The sequence below is a fragment of the Manis pentadactyla genome, chromosome 2, assembly GCF_030020395.1.
Source record: "Manis pentadactyla isolate mManPen7 chromosome 2, mManPen7.hap1, whole genome shotgun sequence".
NCBI lineage: Eukaryota > Metazoa > Chordata > Mammalia > Pholidota > Manidae > Manis > Manis pentadactyla.
The window spans coordinates 83,270,145-83,295,614 of record NC_080020.1 but is presented as its reverse complement, the minus strand read 5'-3'; the positions used below and the strand labels follow the sequence as shown (position 1 = coordinate 83,295,614).

The following is a 25,470-nucleotide window of genomic DNA, read 5'->3' as shown; positions in this document are numbered from 1 at the left end:
TTTAACCACTTAAAGCACGTGGTTATGTGAAAAATGATGGATTCTGTCTCACTGTGAGGGGGTCAGAGACCAAAGATAGCATCTCATTGACAGCAGGATGAAGATGGTGATGGAGTAGCTCGGAGAACACAGGCTGGTGCCTGCTGCTGCTGTTCTTCACCACCAATAATGGCAGAATGGACTGGACAAGCTCTCCTGAGGCCCAGCAAGCTGGGTCTACACTCGAGTGGGTACAACCTTGAAAGAAGTGACTGGTTCAAAGAAGTCTACCCAGAAGCTAGAAAGAAGGTTTGTAATTGTTTTTCACAGATCTTAAATGACCTGGCCATCAAGTAAAATGATGTCTGACAGAAAGAGGGCTGATGATTCATGACCCTGGTCACAGAGGCTCCAGATAGGTTATTTGCATAGCAAAAACTCCTCCAAATCAGAGACCATCTCCTTCAAGACACATTAAACCATATTTAATTTTGTTTACTATTTCTTGAATTTATTTTTGTCATTCATTATTATTAATCATAATAATGATTATTGCCATTAAGGCTTTAAACTCTAAACAAATTGCAATCCATCTATTTAGGAGTTAGGTTTGGTTGCACTATGGTATGAATTTTAATAGAACATCCATATATTTCAAGCATCTCTGTAAAATTTGAAGAAAAATGCTCTTAGCATTTTCTGTAAAACTGTATTCTTAAATCTATGTGTGCAATAAAAATATGGTTGGTCCTTAAATAAAATCAAGATTCTTTAAGGGGGTAGTAAAGGTGTATATATGTGTGGTAGTTGGTAAGGTAACCATCAGAGTTAGATAGAAGGTTGATTTGGTGCTTTTTCAAATATAATTGGTCATTACTTATAGTTTTCTATTGCCTTCAAATATTCTAAGCTGGTCTTTTATTTTTCTTCAAGAAAAGTAAGAATAGTGATCAATAATTGCAACATCTGAAGGATGTTTTTTCTTAAGGAATGACTTCAGTTTCTTCTGTTATGTCTACTGACTCTCCTTCATGGTGCCATCCTTCCTTGTGTGTTCCATCATTTTCTAACTTTCATTAAAAATTTGAGGGAATTTTTTTGAAGTCTAGGATAAATGAGAGCTCCTATGGAAAGGATTTGCATTTCCTGCCAGGGCCCTGGGAGATTATCAGCCTAATATTAAATTGAATTCATAGTTTAATGAAAACCTGAGGCTGCAAACCCAGCCCACAAAGGGGGACTTAAATTTTTTTAAGTATGGCATCCTAAAGCACAGGGTAGCCTCAGGCACAGGTCTCTTGCTTGCTCAGGACTACGGATATTACTGGTTAGAATGAGCATTTTTGTGTATATTAAATTATTAAGGTAGGGTTAGTGTTTAGGTGGTAACCTTGAATCAGGAGTTAAAATTGTCAGGAAAGGTGCAGAGTGACTTGAGGTCTGAGCATGATAGCAACATTTAAGTAGTGAGTGGGTGAAATAACCTGATGAAGTGAGATTCAAAGCTGCAGGTTTTAGGGAGAAGGGGTGAAGAATGCACCAGAAGTAGCAGTGAGGAACAAGAAGGACACCACCTTCCTACATCCTGATATAGTGATACAAGAGCTGGAGAAGAAAAAAAATAGCTGTCACCTGACAGGAGTTTTGGGGAGCAGCCTCTAGGGAGAGAACCAGACTTCCATTAGAGTAGGAAGTGAAGGAAACATCCAGAGAAGAGGCTGAGGACATAGGGCATTTTAAAATAGTGGACTCTGCATTCTAGGCCTAGTCAAAGGGTTTCAGGAGTTGAATCAGGAGAAAGGGACAGAATGTAAGATGTGCTGAGCCTTAAGAGCATTAAAATGTAGGAGATGCGAAACGCACTTGAGATTCTGGGGCTGCTTATGGTAACTGATATGAACAAGCATTAAAGGCTTAGTGAGATTAACATTGGTAGACTGAAGACAGTGTTAGGGAAGCTGTGATTATTTAGGGTAAGAAGTGTAAGAGTCTGTACCTAGCTATTGGCCCCTAATGACAGAGTTGAGGAGAACTGGAGATGTGTGGTCTTGGCTGGAGGGTATGAGGCTCTCTCTAGATCCCTGTTCTGGAAGCCAGGTGGGTGTTACTCTGAGTTTGCAGGAACATCTCATAGGACTAGCGCCCCAATGGTGCAGGCTTTGGAGAACCTCTCTCTGGCTACTAAAAGGGGAAGGAGGACTAACATTATTCTCTGCCCATTGTGTGTTAGGCACTGTGCTTCTTGTGTATATAACCAGATTTAATCTCCACAAAACCTGTACTTCATCAAAACCATCTTACAAAGATCTCTGATGCTCCTTAGGTGAGTTTAATGGCTTACTTTCTAGCATAATGAGCAGACACAGCACTGAGGAATAAAATTCCTAATTTGTAGGAGGGTAGTGACTTTAAAGCACTGGGATTTCATGGGTACAGGGCAAATGTCCCTTTTACCTGTCATCAGCTCCTACAAGACAAGTGTCTTTAGGAGAGAAAACATGTCCTTTTATTGTAGGTGTGAAAAAGACTATTCTGAATGCTGGATACAGTAGGCATGAGGCCAACGGGTGCATCAGGTGGGACTCTAGAGGGCAAGCTGAAGAGCCTGTGCATACCATCATCATGAGAAAATGTTTGCTGTGCTCCAAGGACACAACATTAAAACATCCTCTTCCAACACAACCTGGTCTTAAGTTGGACCATTCCCACAAACACAAACAGGAATTTTCCTGTAGGAGCTGTCATCTTCAAATGCATCAAGACATGAAAACCCAGCAGCTAGGAAAAATGTATACACTTGTGTAAGTATCTTCCATGGATGGCACAGGGGAATGATTTAAGGAAGAGATAGCATACCGCAGAGCACACTGATAATTTTAAAGGTTTGTTTCATGGTTTTTTGACCTTCTATCATCGGAGAGATAATCCATTATTCTATGACATTTGTGGAGAGGTTCTCAAGAGGGTATCCATTTGGGAACTCAATGAATTACTAGCACATTTTGCAGTTGAGAGCTCAAAAGTTTATATATAATATATATGGACAATCTGGATAAGATTTATGACATTTTAAAATTTCACACTTTTACTTCCAATGCTGGATTTATAGACTCTCCCATGGGAGTATATTTTTCTTCCTCTTATAACAACACTTTGATTTTAGCCTAAATAGCTATTTAAATAATTCATGTATGCAGAAGGATCCATGAAGTGCATATTAGCATGTTCCCTAATTTTCATGTTACCTGATCACCTTACAGAGCTGCATATGGTTGCAATCTGCAAAGCCTTTTGAAAACTGCAAAACCCAAAACAAGACCCAAAGGGCTTTCAAAGACCAATATAGTAAGGGGAGGCCCAATGGGACACTGAGAGTCATAACTTACAGGTCGAGAGTGCTGGAAATGGAAAGAAGGGGAAGTTATGGGCCACGGGTTGTCTCTATTTTCTTCTCTCCACAGTGTTATGCATAATATTGCCAACCAAAAATCTCAGGTTACAGCACCACTCAGCGTGTACTGCCTCATCCCCACAGAGTTTTTCTGGGCAGAATGCTCCTGGGGGTGCCTGATATCGCCCCTTCTGGGCACATGAATGTGTAAACTTATATTTACATCCACATGCCCATTCAGTCATTCAGGCATATTTACACGAATAGAACACGTTGGTGGATAGACTGCGTGTGCGTGCGTGTGTGTGTTCCATTCACTGCAGCCGCACAGGCATTGCGCTTTGTCTCCTGTGCTTCAAGTCACCCATCACTAAAGCGCAGCTGCCGGGGCGCAGCTTCCCATCCGGCGCTGGTTCCCTGTGAGCGCGGAGATGGCAGGATCAGGGACTTGTGGAAGCCCAGCATCTAGGTGGCAGTGCGGGTGATGGGGGCCGACGGGTGCGTAAGGGGAAGAGGCAGCGTAAGGGGAAGAGGCAGCGTCCGGAGAACCGCGGAAGGCGACACCTTCCTATGCAGAGGCAGGATGGCCTCCTATGCCAGCCTAGGGTGTGGCCTCTTCAGGGCAGGTTTCTCCTCAGCCGCCCAGCCCCATAGCTTTGAAATGGGGACGTTCTTGTTCGGGTCTCCAGCACGCCAAGGGGCGAAACCTTAATACAAGCACAATTTTTGTGGGTTCTTAAAAAAGTATTCGGTAATTTCCTCCAAAAGGGTCACTTCCAATGTCTGCCTGTGAGTCCGGCTGTCTGGCCCCACCTGACATCGGGGAGATCCCAGATACCCAGCAAAGTTTCCTGCCGTCTGCTCCTGCGCGCCCTAAGCTTGCCTTTGACTTGTATACCAGGGTGGGAGGTGGTGGGAACTGGTCGACCTAGTCCTGCCTAGTGACTCCCTGGAAACCCAAAGTTAACATGTCAGGCCCAGGAACAGGGGGGCGATCCCTCTTTACCTTGGCACCAGCCGAGTCCAGTTCTCAGAATGTCTTGCCCGGGAGGGCCAGACTCCGAGCGTCGCCCCCAGGCGCGCAACGACTAGTCACACTCAGTGACTAATTAAAACTAATTAAAGACTTGTGCCCCTTCCCTTGCTACGGACTCGGAGCCCTGACTTCTCCAAAAGTACCTGCTTGTTTGCGGTGGCCCTACCCACTCATCCCGCGCCGCAGCCCGGCCTCCGCGCCCCGACTTCCCGGAGCGCGTCAGCCCGCCCCCGCCCCGAGTCGCCAGCGCGCGGTGACTCCTTCCCTGCGCACCGCTGGTACACTTGCCACGCCGCCGCCCAGCACTGCAGCACTCGGGGGGAGGAGGCGGAGGCGGAGGCGTATGAGGAGGACCGCAGCGTGCAAGCCCGGAGCCACTTTCCCGCCCCTCCTCTCGCCGCTGACAACGCTTGTAGGAGTCACCACTCTTCGCGCTGCGGGAGAGAGTGGCAGACGGAGGCGGTCCCTGGGAGCGAGCCGGAGCGACGCCCGCGCGGCAGCGGCTGCAGCGCTGACACTACCCAGGGCAAGGGTACCTGGTGGCTGGAGGGTGAGTAGGGTCCCCGGCAGGGGTGGCTGGATTTCCCGCCTCAGTTTAATTTCCCTTCAGGATCCGGAGGCCTGGCGCTGCAGCCTGGGGAACTTTTTGCAGCCTTGTAGAAGCGCAACTTTGCCCCACCTGACCCCAGGTAGCTGTGGCAGGTGGCAGGTGCTGCCCGTCCCGGCGCTTTTGCTGGGGCGGGACCGGAGAAGTCAGGGTAAAACAGATGGAGTGACGCCCTGTTGCCGGGGTATGTCTGGCTATGCAGGCTCACTTTATCCCGGATTGCCGGGGCAGGTGGGTGGGCAGCACCGCGGGGATTCAGGGGCCGCGCCCGTTTTCTACCGGGACCTCCGCGGATCTTTTGCTCGTGTGTGTCGACGGGCGAGGTGAAGCTGATTCAAAACAAGCAGCTCCGAGCGCCCTACTCCCACCCCAGCCTTCGGCTCAACTTTTCGGCGGGGATCCCTCTGCAGACGTGCAGGTGGCGGGAGAGAAGAGACAGCCGCAATGGGCGCTGCGTGAGCCTAAAAGAAACATTGGGGATCTGAAAACTATTCTATGTAAATCCGCGAAGTCCCTATGTAGTGCCTACTCGAGAACAAGAGAGGGATGGAGAGCAGGCAAATCCGCGCGGCTGTGACTGTAAGCGCCGGCACTTGGCTACTCTATGCCTTCATTCAGCAAAATCCTATAGAGCGCCCACTGTGCGCCAGGCACGGCCGAGTAGAACCATAGACTTGAGGCCCAGGGAGGAGAGGGGCTATTACCGTAAATAAATTACTGAGGTGATATCAGGTGAACAGGGCGGTGGAGCCCATGGTCCAACCCGTTAGATCCTTCGCAATTGGCGGCCTCTTTCCCCTCCGCCTGGGTTCTAGAACTAGGAAGACCTCTTCAGAACGCTGTGGGGACCGCCTAGGGCTGGGCCGACGAAGACTGCGGAATATGGTGATGAACTTGGCTTCGGGCAGCAGGCACCCCGCCGCAGATGCACAGCCCAGAGCATTCCTGCTGGCGTGGGGAACCTCGGGCGCGCGGGGGCGGGGGGAGGGGCTGAATCACGCGAGCTGGAGGAGCCGCCGGGACAGCCCGAGCGGGGGGCGCGCGCGTCACTTGCTACGTGGACGAGTGATGCAAATGCAGGGCCACGAGGGGCTGGCGGGGTGGGCGGTGAGGCGGGAGGGGCAAGGCGGCGGAGTCTCTGTCTGGGAGCGCGCGTGTGTGCGTCAAAGGGTCTCGGGTGATGGATGCCCTGCAGCGCACCGGCGCAGGCAGCAGCCACCCGGCTGGGCGGCGGGGCGGACGGCCTGAGGTCGGGGAGGCTTGCGGCGCCGGGCGGCCAGGAGAGAACCGCAGGGCCGGGGCCGCGGGCCGGGCGGGCGGCTCCGCAGTGCGCCGCAGTGCCGGGAAGGCGCGGCAGCGGCTGGGCACTCCCCGGGGTCCTGAAGAGATGGGGCGACTTTTAAGGCTCCACGACAGGGATGCCCTGCTGGTCTCTTCTCTCACTGGACCTCCTTCCTGCATATTTTGCTGACTGACAGCGGGAGAAAGTTGTTTCCGTTTGATTCTTATCCTTAATCCTGTAAGAGAATTTGACATTGAAGTCTTTGGCGTTCACTCATTTTCATTGCCAAGTTCTGAAAGGCCACGTGCAGGTGGCAAGTTTTCCTGTGAAAGCTTCGCTTGAGGTTCACGGGACTCTAGTGCTAAGCCATTCCCTCACCATTCTTCAGCGGTTGTGTCAGCAGGCCTGGCCTCTGGGCTTGAGACTGGTTTACAAAACAATGTGCCGCGCTTGTCTTTTATAACACAAGAATGTGTGTTAAAAACAGTTCTGTGAATGCATTCCCCGGCAGAAAATAAAAAGCACAATCCACGTTCCATTCTGTTTTATTTTAAAAGAGCTGGAACCCAAAGGGTAAAGGTTTTTCTCTGGCTTTACCAAATGAGCCCAAATCTGCAGTATGTGTGGCAACAGGGAGGAAAGGAGGAAAAGCCAGAGCCCAGGGACAAAGATCCTAGTCCCTGTGTTCCCAGGTGTTCGGTTTTGTCCATCTTGGACGAGTGATTTACCCTCTTGGGCATATCCTCCACATCTGGAAAATGTGAAAAACAGCTCAGACTAGCTGTTATTACAAAGTTGTTTTGAAGACAAAGGAGATGCTCTCAGAGAGCTGGGACATACAAATTCTCTGAATGGAAAAGATAGGAAACAAAGTCCCTTTAAGGGAAAAGAAAACAATTTCATCTTTTAAAAAATTCTGGAAACTTCCCCCAGTGCTGTTTCTTTAATGTAATTTGGCCTTCGTTGTCAGCAAATACAGACAATAGAGTTTTCCTAACAGTCTAATATAATATAAAATCAAATGCCATTAGCTGCTGACTTGACTGGAGGAGGGGAAAAATTAAGGCTCTGGATTACATCTGAGTGTCTTTGGTGATGTGGTAGAGAAATCAAATTTATTTTTCATGACCCAGTGACAGTACAAGCAGCCTCTCTGGTCTGGAGCAGACTAGTCTAAGAGCTTTTAGGTAAAAATTCTACTTGTTATTAACCCTAGCATTCCTTAAGTGTGGAAGGTGCCTCAGAGAAGAGGAAGCAGTTTCCACCCTCAAGGAGATTATCAAATAGCATCATAATATACAATGTATCATGTGACAGCAAGTAGCAGAAAATCCATTTCCTATAATTAGGGACATTATCTCTTACTCTGTAGTAAACCTGCTGATGATATATTTCATAAATAAAAAAATCTAATTTGTCAAAATGTCCTCCTAACAGGATCGCAATGTTGTTATTCATGTTACTTAACCTAATAGTAGATTTCTGTGCACGATGAAAGTTAAAACATCCTTGTTATTTTGTGCTGCTGCATCAGAGAAAAACCTCTGATTCATGGTTCCATGTTGATGAGGTTTCTGTCTGACCCTTGGTTTACCACGTATATAATATCATTGCCTATTTACCACAAACTTATCATTTAGATTAAATCTGTTAACCTAGGAGGGGCAGCCCCCCATCTGTGTGCAATTTTGATTCCACCCTGCTAAGTTGTTTTTGTTTTTGCTTTGCTTTCTCAATTCCAGCCCAAGGGAGCAGCCAGTGTAAAATGTTGCAGTAGATTGAATTTGAAGCTTCTTTCTCTGACACAGCTGAAATAACAATGGGGGATGAAGTTACTATTTTAGTTTTTGCTGGAAATTTGTCTTAATGTCATATAAAGACACCATTTGGTTTGATCACAAATACCTTTTGTAATTAGGGGCAATGGATAGTAGTTGAATATCATGATGGTGTCCCTGTTGGGAAGAATTGAACAAAATGAAAAAAATGGACAGGGGTGGATTGAGTGGTTTGGTCTTTTCTGGTTCTAATGTTCTTTCTCTCCATGAAATAAAGAAATATATGATTTATACTTTTATGTTGATGTTTACTTAGAATATAAAAAGTGCTTTTGATTAACTCGTTGAAATTTTACATGGAGTTGTGAGCTCTGTTTTTGTAGACTAATTGGTCTATTAGATTTTGTATTATTCCATAGGATACACATTAAAATATTTTTTAAAGACCAAATTTGAAAAATAAATATCTCAGCTTAATGTAAAGTAGATATTCAGATCAATTTAACATGATGATTTTTTAAATGTTTGCTGTTGACCACCTAATGCACACCGTGCCTGCTATATTTTTTCTCAGGGACAGCATTTAGTACAAATGATTAAGACTACATACCAAGAATTATATTGATGGGCTTTAGTCTCAGAGCTCTTGGGCCCTCTTACAATTCAGGAGCACAGTGAGATTTATGACAAATTAGACCAAGTGCTTTCTGTCGTAATTTACTCCTATTTGAAAATTCTATGAACTAGAATCCTGGTATACCCAAATAGACCAGTAGGTCTCAAATAATTGTGTATATCATACTCTCTTGGGAAGCTTGTTGAAAGGGAGAGTTCTGAGCCCCATCCTAGATGTCCTAACTGAGTAATTCCATGGGTGGGCCATGAATATGCTGTTTATCAAACTCTGCCAAGTGGATGTCACCATTAGGGGACCATACTTGCAGGAACACTTGAACTAGTTCTAGGCTGTGTAGCAAGGACCCAGACCACATGGACTTTCTAAGTTTTGTTGTTCTTCTCTTTATTATTTATTGAGTATCTACTTGAAGCTCTTAGAGAAATCACATTCCAGCTCGCAAGACAGACCTAAAGATGACTTTTTGGTAAGAGTCAGAGGTGGAGTAAGCAAGGTGGGTGGTTGGGAAGGACTCTGCAGAAACAGTTGTGTAGATGGTATGAGAGAAGGAAGGGCTAGGCAGAAGGAATATCATATGTGACCTGTAGTCTGGTGGCATAAAGGTTGAAGACCTTAACATGGTCCTCGAGAGTCTGGGTGGTCTGGCCCCTGTTCCCTTCTGTAAGGTTTCATTTTGCTGATCTCCCAGACCTCTACCATCCTGGCATCCTTCACACCTATCTCCTGCTATGGCAGCCTTACCACCTGCTCCAGCCTACCTTCACCACATTATTTCTAATGATCTTCAGATTTCAGCCCAGTCTGCTCTTTCTGGAGTAGCTTCCCGAACCCCTCTTGTGAGGTTAAAATTCCATCTGATCTCACAATGTACTTTTCCTTATAAATAAGGTTATCAGAGAAATAGAGGATGCTCAGTTAAATTTGGATTCAGATTCACAAAACATTTTTTAATATGTCTCAAATATTATATGGAATATACTTATTTTTAAAAATTATGTGTTGTGTATATGACATTGTTTAATTTATCTGGGCATCCTATATTTTTATTTGCTAAATCTGGCAACTCTGTTTATCAAGCTCATTAATTTTACCATTTTCTTTTTTAAAAAATGAAATTCTTTCATTATTGCCTATTTCTCCTGACTGAATTATTAACTCCAGGAAGCCAGGGTCAGGATTTGGGATAGGTTGTTGTTTTGTTTTGCTGTTTTGTCCCTCCAGTCTAAAATACTATCTAGGCCATAGTAGCAGCTCAGTATATATTATCAGATGAATTAATGAGTTGTTTGAGAAAAATGGTGAAACTGTAGACAACTTTGTTAACCTCTTGGAGCCTTAATTTTTCCATCCATGAAAACATGATTTTGATATTAACTTTTTAGGATTGCATTTGAAGATTAAGTAGGGAAAATATACATAGAGCTCCTAGTATGTTATTTGTAGGCACTTCAGTTTAGAAGGTATCTTTTTTCTTCTTTCAATGTTTGTTTTGTAAAATGAAAGGATTCCTTTGTAAGGTATGAAATCCTACTTCCTTTTTATTTATAATGCAGTCCTTAAAGTAGTCAAATATTTCCTGTTTACCAAATGCAAGGTGCTCTGGAGGTTCAGCTGTGCAGTTTCAGAGGTCTTGTTCTCATGGAGCACCCATCTGTGGAATGAACACCTAGGCCCAGCTTCACGAGCCTTCAACCTGTGTAGTCACACAAGGCCTAACGTTTAGAAGGGCTCTGAATTTTGTTTATGCTTTGCTGTCACTTTCTGAAATTCGTTGAACAATGGGCCCTGCATCGTCCTTTTGCATCAGACCCTGTCAGTTGATATGCACATTTTGCATATAGCATGTGCAAGTGGAACATTATATTTAGTCTTCATACTGGCTCCAGGCCTCTCATTAATCAGAGAACTTGTGTTTTTACCCAGATACATGACTTTTAATTGACCAAACCACGTTCAACATCTTTTCCACTACACTGTGACTGTCTTTCCCTGATTACAACTACCTCGAGTGTCCAGACCTGTGAGTGAACATCAGGGGCTTTTAAGGAACTAGCTTTGGGTCTCCTATTCTTGGGTCATTTCTGTGGACCTTCTCTCCCACTCACTGCTCCTGTGGTTGCTGAAAGAAATACTGAGACTTGAAGTTTTAGATCTGTCTTTGTAGTTCCTTTCTAGCACTAGAAACCCCAACAGCATATTTTAGATGCTGTCATGACCAATATTCAGGTTTTAAAATCTGCAGATTCACACAAGATAAATAGCATTCTTTGGGGTTGAAATTTTTCTAAGAGAAATATCTGAGATGTTTGGTCTTTGCCATGAATTACTCAGGTGAGTTACATAGCATGAGAGCCTGTGCAGCAGGGAACAGCCACCTGTTTTGGCAGTGGATAGAGAAAGTGGCCCACATTTCAAACTCTGACTAGCCTGTTTTAAAATATGCTCGCTTTATTATAATTTTTTAGTGGTTCTTTCATTTAGTTTTTCAGCATTGTCTTTTGTTTTTGTGCTTTTGTGTGTTTGTATTTAAGAAGTGACATTTTAATAATTTCATGGGGCCATTCTTCATCTTCACACAGTTGTTATTTTCAACATGTGATAGCATGCTTCAGTTAATGCACATTAAACACATCATGAGTTGCATTGAACACAAAAACAATTTAAGGATAAAGATTATTACATTTTGAAATCTCCAATTTAATCTGTAGCCTTGATTTCTTGTTGGCCACATCAATGCAGAGACAGAAATGTAGACCCACAGTAGCATCCACAGTCATTTCTCTGGTGTCCTTCCAGCCTGCTGCAAAGATTCCACACTATTTCTTTGCATTCGCAGGGATCATTCCTGTGGTTCTTGACCCTAGCCTGCCTTCCCCTGCCCAGAATTCCCTGGTTCCAGTATTGTAGAATCTGCTGATGCTCCTATGTGTCCTTCATGTCCCTGGAAAGTTTTGAGAATGTATGAATAAATGGGGGCTGGTGAGTGACACAAAATGAAACAGCACCCTGCATCCACAAACAGTTGGTAGCTCTGATGCTGGCCTGTTGTCCAGGACCATAAATAGTGGGTCTCAAATTGCCTTTCGCTTGGAGGGAACTATTTTTTGGAGAGATTTTGCAGTCCCTCCCTTCCAGACATGCTCAGAGGTATCAGAGTATTAAGATAACTCATAATTTTGTACAGGATTTTCATTGCATCTTTATTTGCAGCAGCAAAAAATTGGAAACCACCTAAATGTCTATCAGAGGGCCATCAGATCCATTTGAAATGAATGAGGTTAACATGTACTAACATGGAAATATTTTGAAGAAATGTTATTAGTCAAAAATATAACAATTTATTGATCAGAATATGTGGTAGGTCTCTATTTAAAAAATAAGATACATCAAAAAGTCTAGAAAGATGAAGTCCAAACTTATTTTTGGGAATAGGATGGAGAAGGCCTAGCACTTTTTACTTTATACCTGAATTCTTACTTTTTACTGTATATATATTACTTTTTATTTTGTATCTTTATTATATCACTTTTTCATATACTTTACTATATTACTTTTTTACTTTGTATCTGAGTAGTTACTTTACTATATATCTGAACTGAGTTTTCAACAAGGAGCACATATTTTGTAATTGTGACATCAATAAGGTGGTAAAAATTAAATTCAAGATGCCCTTGTAATGCTGTTTCTCAAATATGCCTAAATATTAATGTTTTAATGGCTAAAAAGCAATGCCAGTTTTTTCCCATGGATATTTTTCTAGTCAATAATACAGGCAAGGTAATCAAACTTGTAAGAAACATAAATTATTTTGGTACTCAATAAAATTATTTTATTTTCAATGAAAAAAGGAACCCACCCATTAATAGTCAATATAGTGGCCCTAGAGAACTGCTCATTGCTGACTTGGGTTATTAAAGCTGAGGACCTTTCCTTCATCCCCCACCCCTGTTGCCAGTAAATCCTATGTGTCTAAGAGCTGTCAAAAGCCTGTATTACTGTTTGGAATATTTTGCTTTCAGGGACATTTTTCAATCTACTATGACTGTGTATTTGATGGGATTGGAGACAGGCAATATTTTATCTTTTCTTGCCAGGGGCCTGGAACATCATCCCTCCTGCTGTTTATTCTCCCTTCACTCCTAACATATGCTGATTGATCTGGAAAAAGCTCCTCTCTGTCCTTCAAGCCTTAGCTAGACATCTCACAATGCTCCCCTGCAGAATTGCAGCCCCTTGCTCTCTCTCCCAGGTCTCCTCCATCCATGGCTGGGCAAGTGCTCCTCACACTGTGTCATCATGGCCTGTCTAAATCTGTTTTCCTGCTGGATTCTGAGTCCTTGGAACCTCAAGGGAAGAGGACAAGTCATTGAGATCTCTGTAGCTCCTGGTACAAGACACATGGGGGCTGAAAATATTTTAAATACTTTTTAAACCTTTTTAACAGAAGTATAGTATGTAGAGAGATAAAAGGGCCCATGTTAAAAGGGTATAGTGGGATTGATTTTCACAAACCAGATACAACTCTTTAACCAACAACCAGATCATGAAAGAGATCATTTCCAGTGTCCCAGAAGCACCTTGCATGTCCCTTCTAGTTATTACCCTCTTCCACTCTGCTGAGTTCAGTTCCCTGCAGGTGTCAAACACAGCTCTCCTACTCAGAAGCTCACTTTTTCATGCCTACCAGCTGGGAAACTGCTTGGCATAGCCTTACCACTGCTGATGGATGTGAGAATGTCAGGACTATGCCTGACTCTAGATGTCTCTGGATGCCCACACTTTCAGTCCATAGGCAGAAAAAACAGTCCGATTTGTTCCACACTCCTCTGGTCTGCGGAACAGCTCTGCTTATGGCCCGAATCTAGATCCCTTACTAGCCATTCTATCATTTGACCTCCACTTTTATCAGATCGGATATATTTCCTTCTGTTTCTAGTTTGCTAAAATTTCTTATGAATGTGTATGGAATTTCATCTAATGCTTTTAAGTCTCTGATTAATTATAAAATCATTTTTAAAATAGATAAATGCTCCAGACTTTCTATTTTTTCTTATGTCAATTTTGATAGGTTGCATTTTTTAAAAAAGAAATTTGCCAATTTTTATCCAGGTTGTCAAAATTATTGTATGGTTATTGTTAAGCACTCAGTTGTTATTATTTGATGACCTCTGTGATTCTTATATCTAACTGTATTTTCTTCATTGCTTTGATACTTAAAAGCTCAGTATTTTTTTGTATAGATTCTAGAAAATGTAGAGTCATATGGCATTATCTGAAAATATTTAAAAATGCATATGAGTTATTTAAAATGCATCCCTATTCTGTTTGAACAGTCATTATATATAGTTACATGCAAGTTTTTTTAACTCATTTTTAAAAAGTTATCACTGAATAGAAGCCCTAAGATGATCAGAATATTAGTAACTATACAGAATGATACATTTAATTAATTTTCAATATATCAATGATAGAAGCCAGTTTTGTAGATGATACCAATTTCTTTGAAAGCAAAAATGTTGATAAAATGGAATATTTATGGACTTGCTGTGGGTCTTCTGGTTATTTAATGCAATATGTATTTGTAATCTGAAAGGATAAATGAACCATGATTTGAACTTTGATGACAAGGGTTTTATTCTGTGAAAGCCACGGACCTTATTCTTCATCTCTGCTTGCCTTTTCATGAATCTGTCAGGCTGTGTCAGACTTTGCTTATTTTGCCCTTCAAGGTAATTGTAGGGGATTGAGCTCATGAAATACACATTTATGTCGTTTGTTGGTGGGCTTTTCTAAATCCCAGTAACTCATATGGCTGGTGACTCAGCATTTATTTCTATGTACCACTGCTTTACTCCTTCCTTTTCCCTGGTTGCCACCCACCCATTCCTTCTTTTTCCTAATATCCATTCCCTGTCCAACATTATGAATTTCTCATTGACTTTTCTATTCACCCTTTAACCATACATCACCCCCTTCATCCTGGAAAAAACAAAAAACAATTTTGAAATGTCAGAAGTGTATTGGTACATCATGCTGCCTAACCAGTCACCCTAAAAGTTTGTAAGCATAATCATTTCTTTCCACCCATGCATTGGTGGATTGGCTGTAGGCTGGGGTTGAGCCTTGCTGGGTGTTCTCCAAGTTGTAGAATACGTTCAGGCTTTTACCTGTACTTGGAATAACTGACTACCCAGTTCATACTTTTTGCATGGAGATGACAGAAGTACAAGAAAGGTGAGTGAAGCACAGACTTGGGACTGGCACATTTTCACTCCAGCCCATGGTCCATTGACCAGTGATGTATAATGCACAGAACAGTTCCACATCACAAAGCATCGCCTCACATACTGCACAACTTTCTAGTGTCCTACCCAGATATCCATAATAAGCCTAGAGCTTTTTCTGTTTTATATATAAATGCAAGTATTTTTTGAAGAATTTTTATATATACTTTATTTTCTAGGAGGGAAACTACTTATAAATCAAAAGATTGTATTTTGTTTAGAGTCTTACCAAGAGTTGTTCATTTCCAAAAATCACATCACCAGTGATAACAAACACTAGCTGGGATATTTGAGTTGATAATAAGCACACCTACATTTGTCTACATTGGTGTTTGTTGCACTCTTGGTGATTCTACACTTAGAAGCAAGCATCTCGTGTCTTCATTTTGTATTCTAAACATTTACATATTTGAAAATGTATTTTATTATTATTTTTTTGATTTCTCCTTATTACTGTCAGGGCAATAGATATTTTAAGTTTATATGTGCAGGTGGATTATTTTATCTATGGAAATCATATCATAAGTTATTGCAAAATATACATTCTTACTAGGTGTTTGCTCTAAATTCTCTGTATTTAGCACCATATGTAGTAAGCTGATTTTTATTTGGGGGCGAGAAGGATCAGGTTGAAACACAGCTCTTCCCTCTGGGCATTGTGTTTGAGGGGAATGGGCTCTTTCTGTGAAGACTGCCGCATTACACTCTCCAGCCGTGGTTGGGAAGGGGGGTAGTATGTGGGTTGATCTGCCTACAGAAATGGTGTGTCTGCAAGGAATATACAAGCTTTTATTACAGTTCTCGTGAGGCTCACCTGAAATGCAAGTGGTGGGGATGTGGGCTGCGAAAGCACTGAGTTTTTACCATGCTGTTCTCATCTTGATTAGTGATGGGTAAGAACAAGGAAGCTGAGAGGAGAGAAGAAACAAACAGATGTTTTCAAAGATGGCTGCTCTAGCAGCTGCAGGAGATGTCAAATAGGAATCTGGGGGTTTCTTTCTAACCCTGTTTTAAAAATCCTGTTATTCTCTGAGGTCAGTGCCAGACAATGTTTCCTGTGGGATTCCCCTGCCAGAGCCTTCTGTGTATGAGGGTGGGAGCTCTCGGAATTGCTTCAGGAAGATACTCTGACAAAGGGGGAGTGAAAGCTTGGTGACCTATCTTGGTCCATAGTTCAAGGATATTAATATTTTCCTATCAACTGACACTGAAGAAAGGGTAATTCAGAAGGAATAAATCAGGAGACATTGAAAGAGTGACCCAGGACTGAATAATTTAGGCTGCTCTGTGTACCTTTTAATCTAAGGTTGGAGTATTGATAACAGAATCCCACTCTTTATCTATGGCATGCAGAGGACATTGTTACTGGGGAAGAGCTTCAAACATTCATTACGATGAGTCCGAATATGTAATCATGGTACTTGCCTTTTGGATGCAGATGTGTATGTACAAGGTTTGATTATATTCAAAGGCATTGAATCCAAGAAAAAAAACAAAAAAAAGCCCCAAACCTGTAAAGGTTAACATTCACTTCCCAGCAAGCCTGAGGAGAAATGTCAGTTATTAATATAACTTAAAGCGAGACTTAGAAATACAGGGCATCCTAGACCTGCAGCTTTATTTAACATCAGGAGAATGACGTGATCCTTTGTAAGGGCTGACAACAATGAAAACTATGGTCATGGAAGATTTGGAGGCATTTGAGCTCCATCAAAATCACACACTGCCAGGGCCCAAGCCAAAATTAAAGGATATTTTGCAATGGGTAACTAATTTATTTACTCCCAATGCCATCCCTTACTATTACCAAACTACACAGTGGCTATGTTGTATCACATCAGACACTTGGAATAACATTATATTCCATTTAATAAAACTCCCAAATAAGATGGAATATAACAGTTCATGCTAAGTCTGACTGATGGCTTAGACACTTCTTCTCACTAAGGAGATAATTTAGAAATTGGGTACTGCAACTTTAAAAAATCAGGTGATAAACTATCTTTGCCTGAAATTAGAGTGCAGTAAAGTGTGTACCTGACCTCTTGGGCCTCCCAGTGATGCTTCTGAAGCAACCTCTGCGCTTCCTTCTTGCCATGCTAGTGCTTGCTTCTGCTGGCATGTGTGCATCTAGTGGGGGACCATGTGTGTGTTGCCTTCATGTCTTCTTAATAATGTTGATGGACTGTGACATCTTCACTCAGGGAAATATGGCAATATAAAGCGCCTCTTGGGGTCCTCTGATTGTATTGTGCTTTTCTGCTTGGAGGGGTTTCCCCCTTCCCTTGAAGGAAAACTAACCACTGATTTTTGGTATGGCTGACATATGACAACACAGAATTCTTTCATAACAGTTTTCACTGTCTCTTTGACTGACAGCCTTGGGAATAAGGATATCTAGCTTCTCAGTGTAACAGCTTCTCAGGCCAGCCAGTGCGCTTGTTCTCAGCCTGAAGGCCATTTGGATTTATATTCAAGAGAGTACAGCTTGCCTTCTAGTAATAGTAAGAGGGATTTATGATCTTATTATATCAGATTTTCCTTCTTTTTCAACCAAACTGAATTTTTCTTTCAAAATTCCAAACTTACTTCTAAGGACTAGCATGTGTCTGTGCATGTGTATTAGTGGTACATAGCCTAATAGACTTCTCATGTCTCAAAGGAGATAAAATTATGAGTTGGGGATCAGATGTGAATTCTGGCTCTTAGTTGAATTTTGGAGATGTGCCAAAAATCTCTGAATGTGCAGCCTGTTAGCAGATTGGCCAAAATACTTCATTTGTGAAATGATCAGTTAATATTTGTAATGTCAATTAATGATAAAATTAGGAAATGTGTATTTACTTTGTTAAATATTAGGATAATAAGAGAAGGAGGAGCTTTAGATAAATCATGGCACTTACCATTTTATCCTGAATCATGTAAAGCTGCCTTTTAACTCAACTGAGGTCAAGGTTGGCTATTTGTTTATTAGTTCAAAAGCTACTGATATGCTAAATGAATTAAATGCAGCTTCACAGTATGTAATGAAAGCATCAAAACGACATTTAATCCAATGTAGCCCCAGTTTTGCTCTTAAGGGTGCTCTTATGGGATCATAAAAGGTACTAGTTCTATTGAATCTACCTAAATATAAATAATTTTTGAAAAAAGGTACTAGAATTTATGTGGAGATAAGAAGGCAGATAAGTTATTTAATAATAGTCTTTAAGTATTTAAAGGTTAAATACACAAAAGATGGTGTCTACCTTTTCTTCTTAACAGGAAACAGGAGAAAATAGACTTGAGTAGATAATTGAAATATTTAAAAAAATGAAGTAGATGTTTCAATGTAATTTCATTCAACGAATTGATCATCTCCCTTGTGCAAGGGAAATGCTCATTAGGAAAAATGAGGTGGGTGGGGTGCAGTCTGTGATCTCAAGCATACAGACCTATCAGGGAGGGCCCAGCCAAGTTACATGTAAGTCCTGTAAAACAGAACGGGAGTTCAGTAACAGCAGTGCAAATTCCATGGCAATTTGAAGGTGGCAGTAGCACAGTGACTTCAGTCAGGTTTCTCAATCTCAGGACCATTGACATCTGGGCCAGGTAGTTCTTTGTTGAGGGGGTTCTGCTGTGCATCGTGTAATGGTTAACAGCATCCCTGGCTCTACCCACCAGATGCAAGTAGTGTTTTCCACTTGAGTTGCCACAACCTCACCTGTCTCCAAATATTGCCAAATGTCCCCAGGGTGAGAGTAGAGACTTGCAAAATCTCACCTCCATGGAGAACCACTGACTTAAGAAATAAAGAAAAACCTCAAAAGCAATCACCTTTGTTACGAGACTTGAAGGGCAGATGGGACTTCATCAGGGAGACAGGAAGAATCAGAGCAGGCTGGGGGCAGCTGGGGAGTGGCAAGGATCCTGTTGATCAGGAGGAGAGGCCCTGTGAGGACTGAAATGTGGCAGTGGTGGAGACTGAGCTGCAAGGATGGATGGGGAAGTGAGATGCAGCAGTTGGGGCCCAATATGAGCAGGGAATTATCTTTATCAGAACTACACATTTAGAAAGATGAATTTTACTACACTGATGGACAGTGACTGTAATGGGTTATGTGGTAGGGACTTGATGATAGAGGGGAATGTAGTAACCACAATGTTGTGCATGTGAAACCTTCATAAGATTGTATATTATTGAAACCTTATTTTAAAAAAAAAGAAGAAGAAGAAAAGAAAGATGAATTTGAAATCTGTGTACAAAGTCTTAGAGTAGGGATAGCCTTGAAGTACAGGTACCAGTTAGGGGTGCATCTCTATTAAGTGCTAGGCAGTCCTCCAGCTGCTGAAGGTAGAACAGAGAACAAGACAAAGTCCCTGCTCTCATGGAGCTTACATTTTAGAGGGGGAGGAGACAAAACACAAACAAAAATAAAACTATCAAAATAATTTTAAAGTACTGCTTACATTTTATAAAGACAGTAAAACAGTTGACATGATCTTCAGTGACCAGGGAGGCTGCTAATATTAGTGCTAAAACTCATTATAATTAAGATGTAACAATTTTATTGCAATGAAATTGCATTTACATCAACATGTATTAGAAATCTCATCACTAGGTGGCCAAAAGTAGAAGTAAAATAGAATGTATTTCTTCCTCGTTGACTTATGAAAGTATCTATTATGAAGAATATTTTATTCACTAGAAAGGGGTTTTATTTGTATGGCTAGTGGGGCATTTGGACAGTTCCCTTTAAGCAACGGGACAGATTACAAAGGAAGAAGAAAGAAGGCAGCCCAGCACATGCCAGCCATGCTTCTAGGCATTTGTTACTTAGTTTTTATCACACCCTGAATCCCAGTCACCATCAAGTCTCACTTGGAATAATGCAGCAGCTTCATAATAGGCCCCTTGGCTTTCAGTTTTGTTCCTCTAAAATCTATTCTATGTTAGTAAAACACAAAAAGATGAAAAGGTCGTGTCTATTTTCATGTTAAAAATCACCAATTGCTCCCTACTGCCTTAAGATCAATCAGCAATTCCTTACCAGGGCTACAGTGAATTTCCTCAAGACGGTGGTGGCACTATGCTCTCCATCTGCTTCCTCTGAGCCTTTCTGCTTGCCTGAGGCTCCCCCTCTCAACCTTCTCTCCACAGCTCACTGAGCTCACACTCATCCTTCAGGACTCACCTAATGGGTGTTTCCTTAGGCAAGTATTACCTGGTCTTCTGAGGCCCAATTTAGGCACTTTTCAAATGTGCCACTGGTGTACATTCTTATCCAGTGATAATACTTGTTACTCTGTTTTGTGAAGGCTCATTTCCTTGTCTGGGGCTTGACGGTTCACCCTTGTGGACCCAGCAGGTGACACAATCAAGAAATAATTTGTGAGATACATCAGTAGGGAGTAATGCATTTTAGAAATTAAAAGGTGATGTCCAGAGAGCATATGTTACTTGCTCAAAGTCACAGACCTATAAGTAGTGGATTTATATCTGAGGGCCTTCAAACCCCGGCTTCTCTCTGTACATCAAGGATATCTGTGTATTCTGTGGAACTCTGTAAGTACATTACAGAGACCTATTTGGCTTAGATGGTTTGCTTTGTAGCCTTGCTGAGAGGTGCTCGATAAACATTTATTATTAATCAAATAGAAAATAAGACTCTGACTTAATAGTCTCTTTCATAGATATACTTTTACTAGTCTAGGATCACCAAGGCTTGAGTTCTGTCCATTCATAGCCGATGAAGTCTTATCGTTTTGAAGATCTATATTTTACTTTTTATTGGTTTGATTCATTAATATTCTATCAGACATTTACAGAAGTGCTTTTTGTTATAGCACCTGGTATGCCTCAACACCTCCCCCACCCCTATTCTGTTATATCAGTCTGCAAAAAACATATAGTGATGTGTGAAAAAAAAGTAGTATGAAATAATGCATAATAGAAACTGCTAAAATATTAAGTATGGCAGTCAATAGATTTCTAAAATTATAGCACCTTTGATTCATTATTTATCGTTATTTAGTCTTCATGCCTTTTTGTAGTCACTGAAATGCAAAGTAGGCAAGGTAGGGAGGAATTTTTGTTATATTATTCACCTACATCTAAGCTCATTCTTGATTTTATGACTAGTAAATATCACATGTTTTTCTTGGGCATTTAGAAATTTAAAGAACAATTATATAACAAAATATTTCAAATTGTGGAATGATGAAATTCCTTTTAAATGTTAATGATCCTTCACTACATATTAAAGGGGTGAATAATAGTAGCAAAGAAATATGAAGTTCTTTTCCTTCAAATCTTGGCTTTTTACCATTACTACTTCTGGCCAACCTAGGTAGATTTGCGTATCAGCCTGTGGCATATAAGCGTCTTCACTGGGCAAGTATATGCTCTTCTAGCAATATACTAACTACATAAGTTGGATTAATAGACTAAAAAGCAGCAAATGTTTTTGTTATGCCTGGGTGCTATTTGTTATAGTGCCTAGGCTATTTTCATGCATTATCTCATTTAACATTCATACTTCTATGAGATTGGTACAATTAAATTTTGATGTGTTTCCTCGTGAATTTTACTAAACATTTAAGGAACAAATAATATTGGCTCTACATAAGCTCTTCCAGAAAGTAGCAAAGGTGGATACACTTTCTAATTCATTTTATAGGGCCAACATTACCTGATATTAAAACTAGATAAAGACATCCCAAGAAAGAAAGCTTCAGACCAATATCCTTCATGAACATAGGCAAAAATATCTTCAACAAAATACTAGCAAATTGAATCCAGAAATTTATAAAAATGGTGACCAAGTTTATCTGGGAATGCAAAGCTGTTTCAACACTTGAAAATCAACTAATGTAATTTGTTTTATCAACAGTCTAGTAGATGCAGAATTTATTATTTATGATTAAAATAAGAACTCAGCCAACTCAGAATAAAAGGGAACTTTCTTATAAAAGGCATCTATAAAAACCTTACAGCTAAGATAATACTTAATGATGAAAGGTGGAATGCTTTTCTCTTAATACTGGGAACCAGGCAAGGAAGTCTGCTTTAACCATTCCTATTCAAATTATATTAGAAGCCATAGCCCATGCAATAAAGCAAGAAAAATAAATAAAGGGCATGCAGATTGACAAGGTAGAAATAGAACTGTCTTTATTAACAGATGATATATATGTGGAAAGTCCCAAAGAATCTACACAAAAAGCTACTAAAACTAATATACAAAAGTCAGTCATATTCTTATATACCAGTGATTAAACAGTTGGAAATTTAAACTTAAGAAAACAGTACCATCTGCACTAGCAGATACAAACAAATAGTTATAAATTGATAAAAATATGTACAATGTTTTTATGTTAAAAACTACAAAGCATTGGTGAGGGAATCAAAGGTCTAAATAAGTGAAGAGCTATACTATGTTCATGGATTGGAACACTCAATATAGTAAAGACATAAATTTCCCTCAAACTAATTTATGGATTCAGTAAATCCCAATGAAAATTAGAGCTGTTTTTCAAAATATGTATATATTTGAATCAATAAGCTGACTCAAGAATATATATGGAAAGAGAAGGAAACTAGCATAGCTGGAACAACTTTGAAAAATAGCGGAATTGAAGGATTCATATTAACTTGATTTCAAGATTGGCTCTAAAACTACAAGAATCAAGACATTGTCATATTGGCAAAGGGATAGACATACAGAAGAATGAAAAAGAATAAAGATTCTAGAAATATACCCATGTATATTTGAATTGATTTTTGAAAAATGTGCAAAGGCAATTCAATGGAGAAAGAATAGTCTTTTTAACAAATGGTGCTCAAATCTTTGGATATCCAAGTGCGAAAAAGTAAGGAAGAAAGAAAGGAAGAGAGAGAGGGAGGGAGGAAGACCGAAAATGAAAAATTCTCAATCCATACCTTACACTATATGCAAATCTTTACTCCAAATTGATTATAGAACTAATTGTAAAACATAAAACTATAAATCTTCTGGAAGAAACAAGAGAAAATACTTGTGATTGGGATAGGAAAATATTTTCTTAGACATAAAATCAAAAGATTGGTCCATAAAAGAAAACTTTGAAAAGTTTGACTTTATCAAAATTAAGAACTTCTGTTTAGACACTATTAAGAAAATGAAAACCAAGCCATGAACTGGGAAAAAATGTTTGCAACATCTTTATTCAATAAGGGACTTGTATATATATGAGGGACATAATATACAAGTAACTCTCAAAACTCACAGGTTAGAAAATAACCCAGTAAAAAGTGGGCTAAGTATTTAAAAAGACATTTCACCGAAGAAGATACATGGATGGTATATGAACAAAGAAAAGCTGTTCAACATCATGTCTCATTAGGGAAATGCAAATTAAAACTATGCATGTTTTTGTTGTCCATTTTGCACATACAGATGGGAATTTATTGGATGGTTTTTCATTTATGGAAGAATAAAACAGGTATGGATTAAGATTTACACCACCAAAGTGACTAAAATGAACCTGGCAATACCAAATGCTAGCAAACATACAGAACACTTGGAACTCTTGTACATTGCTGGTGAAAATGCAGAATGGTACTTTGGAAAACATTTCATCAGTTTCTTATAAAGTTTAACATCTATTCATCATATGGTCCATCAGTCCTCATTCTAGATACTTACCTAAGTGAAATGAAAACTAACATGTTCACACAAGAACAGGTATGTGAATGTTTATATAGGCTTTATTCATACCTGCAAAAGTTGGAAACAACCCAAATGTCTTTCACCTGGTGAATGGATAAACTGTGGCTCATTTATATAATGGAATACTACTCATTAATAAAAAAGGAACACACTATTGACAAATACAAGGATGAATCTCAAATGCATTATGCTAAGTGAAAGCAGCCAGGTACAGAAGCTACATACTGTATGATTATATTTGTATGATGTTCTGGAAATGGCAAAAAATGGTTGCCATGGGTTAGGGCCCAGGAAGGGTTGACTGCAAATGGCTTGGGGAATTTTGGGGGTGAGAGAACTGTTTTGTATCTTGGTTGTGATATGCTGCGTTTTATCAAACTTGCAGAATTATACATCAGAAAAGGGTGGATTTTACTGCACATAAATTGTCTTAACAAAAGATTCTAAAACTATTTGATGTGTTGCCTCTGCAAGTTGCTTTTTCCACAGCGTCTTGATTTGTTTCTGACTTGGCTTTCCTGCCCTTAGCTCCTCTTATCCTTGTCTTCAGTATCTGCCTTTTCTCCTGGCTCTCCCATGTATGCTGTCTGGATAAACTCTAGCTCCTGATAACTGACCCTGGCTCCACCAGGTACTGTCATCCTCTGATCATTGGGCAGAGCTGACTTCCTCAGAGCTAAATCCTAGCAAATCCTGTGCTTTGATCTCATTATACTCTTTCCTGTAACCAGTGAATGGCAGATTCTCACTCTTTACCTGTTTGCCTAGAAGAGGCTAGATTCCTTCCACCTCTCTTCTTGGCATCTGTTTGCTTCCACAGGCTCACCTGTACCACTGAATGACAGTGTCCAATTTTCTTGTTCTTTATCTAGGTTTTTAGTGTATACAATGGGCATATTGTCCACTTAGCACATACAGATGGGAAACTTACTGAATGATGTTTTCACTCATGGGAGACTAAGGCTGTGATTCTTAACAGTTCTGATAGTTGGAGATTGTGGTGCTCCTCTTGGAACACCATAAGCATACTGGTATGTTAATCTTAAAATAAATAAATGGGTAGATTTGCTCTAAGTCAGACCCTATACCAGATTCTAGTAATGACAAGCCATACCAAATACTAGTGGTATAAGAAAAGATTAATAAACAAAAAGTTAAGCTGAGATTACAGTCACCACTTTTTTCTCCTGTAAAATGGAAAATCATCAGTGTTAAACAGGAGCAGAATTTGGAGACTAGTGAAGCCAAATGCCATGCATTCCTATAATTAGTTTTGTTTTTGCAAAGTTGTTATGGATGTGTTTTACAGCAGATTGTGATTAGGGTTACCATATAATTTTTGAAGTTTCACTGTTTAACAGTGATGAACTGGACACAGAGATAGATATTTTACTGTTAAACCAGCAAATAAACCATTTTCTATTTCATAGAAGAAAAAAAAAGTGGTGGTTGTAATTTTCTCCTTTTAACTTTTTGTTCATTAATTTTTCCTTATATCACTAGTATTTAATTTGGCTTTTATCATTAAATAAGAATCTAGTATAGGGTCTGTCTTAGAACAAATGTACATATTTGTTTCTCATAAGCTTAATATATCAGTATATTTATGTTACAAAAAGAACACTATATAATTTATAAAAACATGCAAATGAGAATTTTTTAGTTTAAAAGGTGGTGAGGTTCTATTAATAATTATTCCAGAATATCAGGTGTAAACCGGGATTGTCCCAGGATCTGACATATATGGTAACCTAATTACATAGTACAATTATAGATATTCAGTAAT

The 25,470-nt window shown here is 40.3% G+C and overlaps 1 protein-coding gene across 1 annotated transcript in view; it reads left to right on the top strand.

Moving 5' to 3' along the window:
* The first annotated feature begins 4,671 nt into the window (after positions 1-4,671).
* Positions 4,672-25,470, top strand: part of SV2C (synaptic vesicle glycoprotein 2C) — a 215,849-nt gene continuing 195,050 nt past the window's right edge. The window contains exon 1 of the mRNA XM_036886085.2: positions 4,672-4,956. The gene's annotated coding sequence lies outside the window, so the exon portion shown is untranslated. The remainder of the gene's footprint in view (positions 4,957-25,470) is intronic.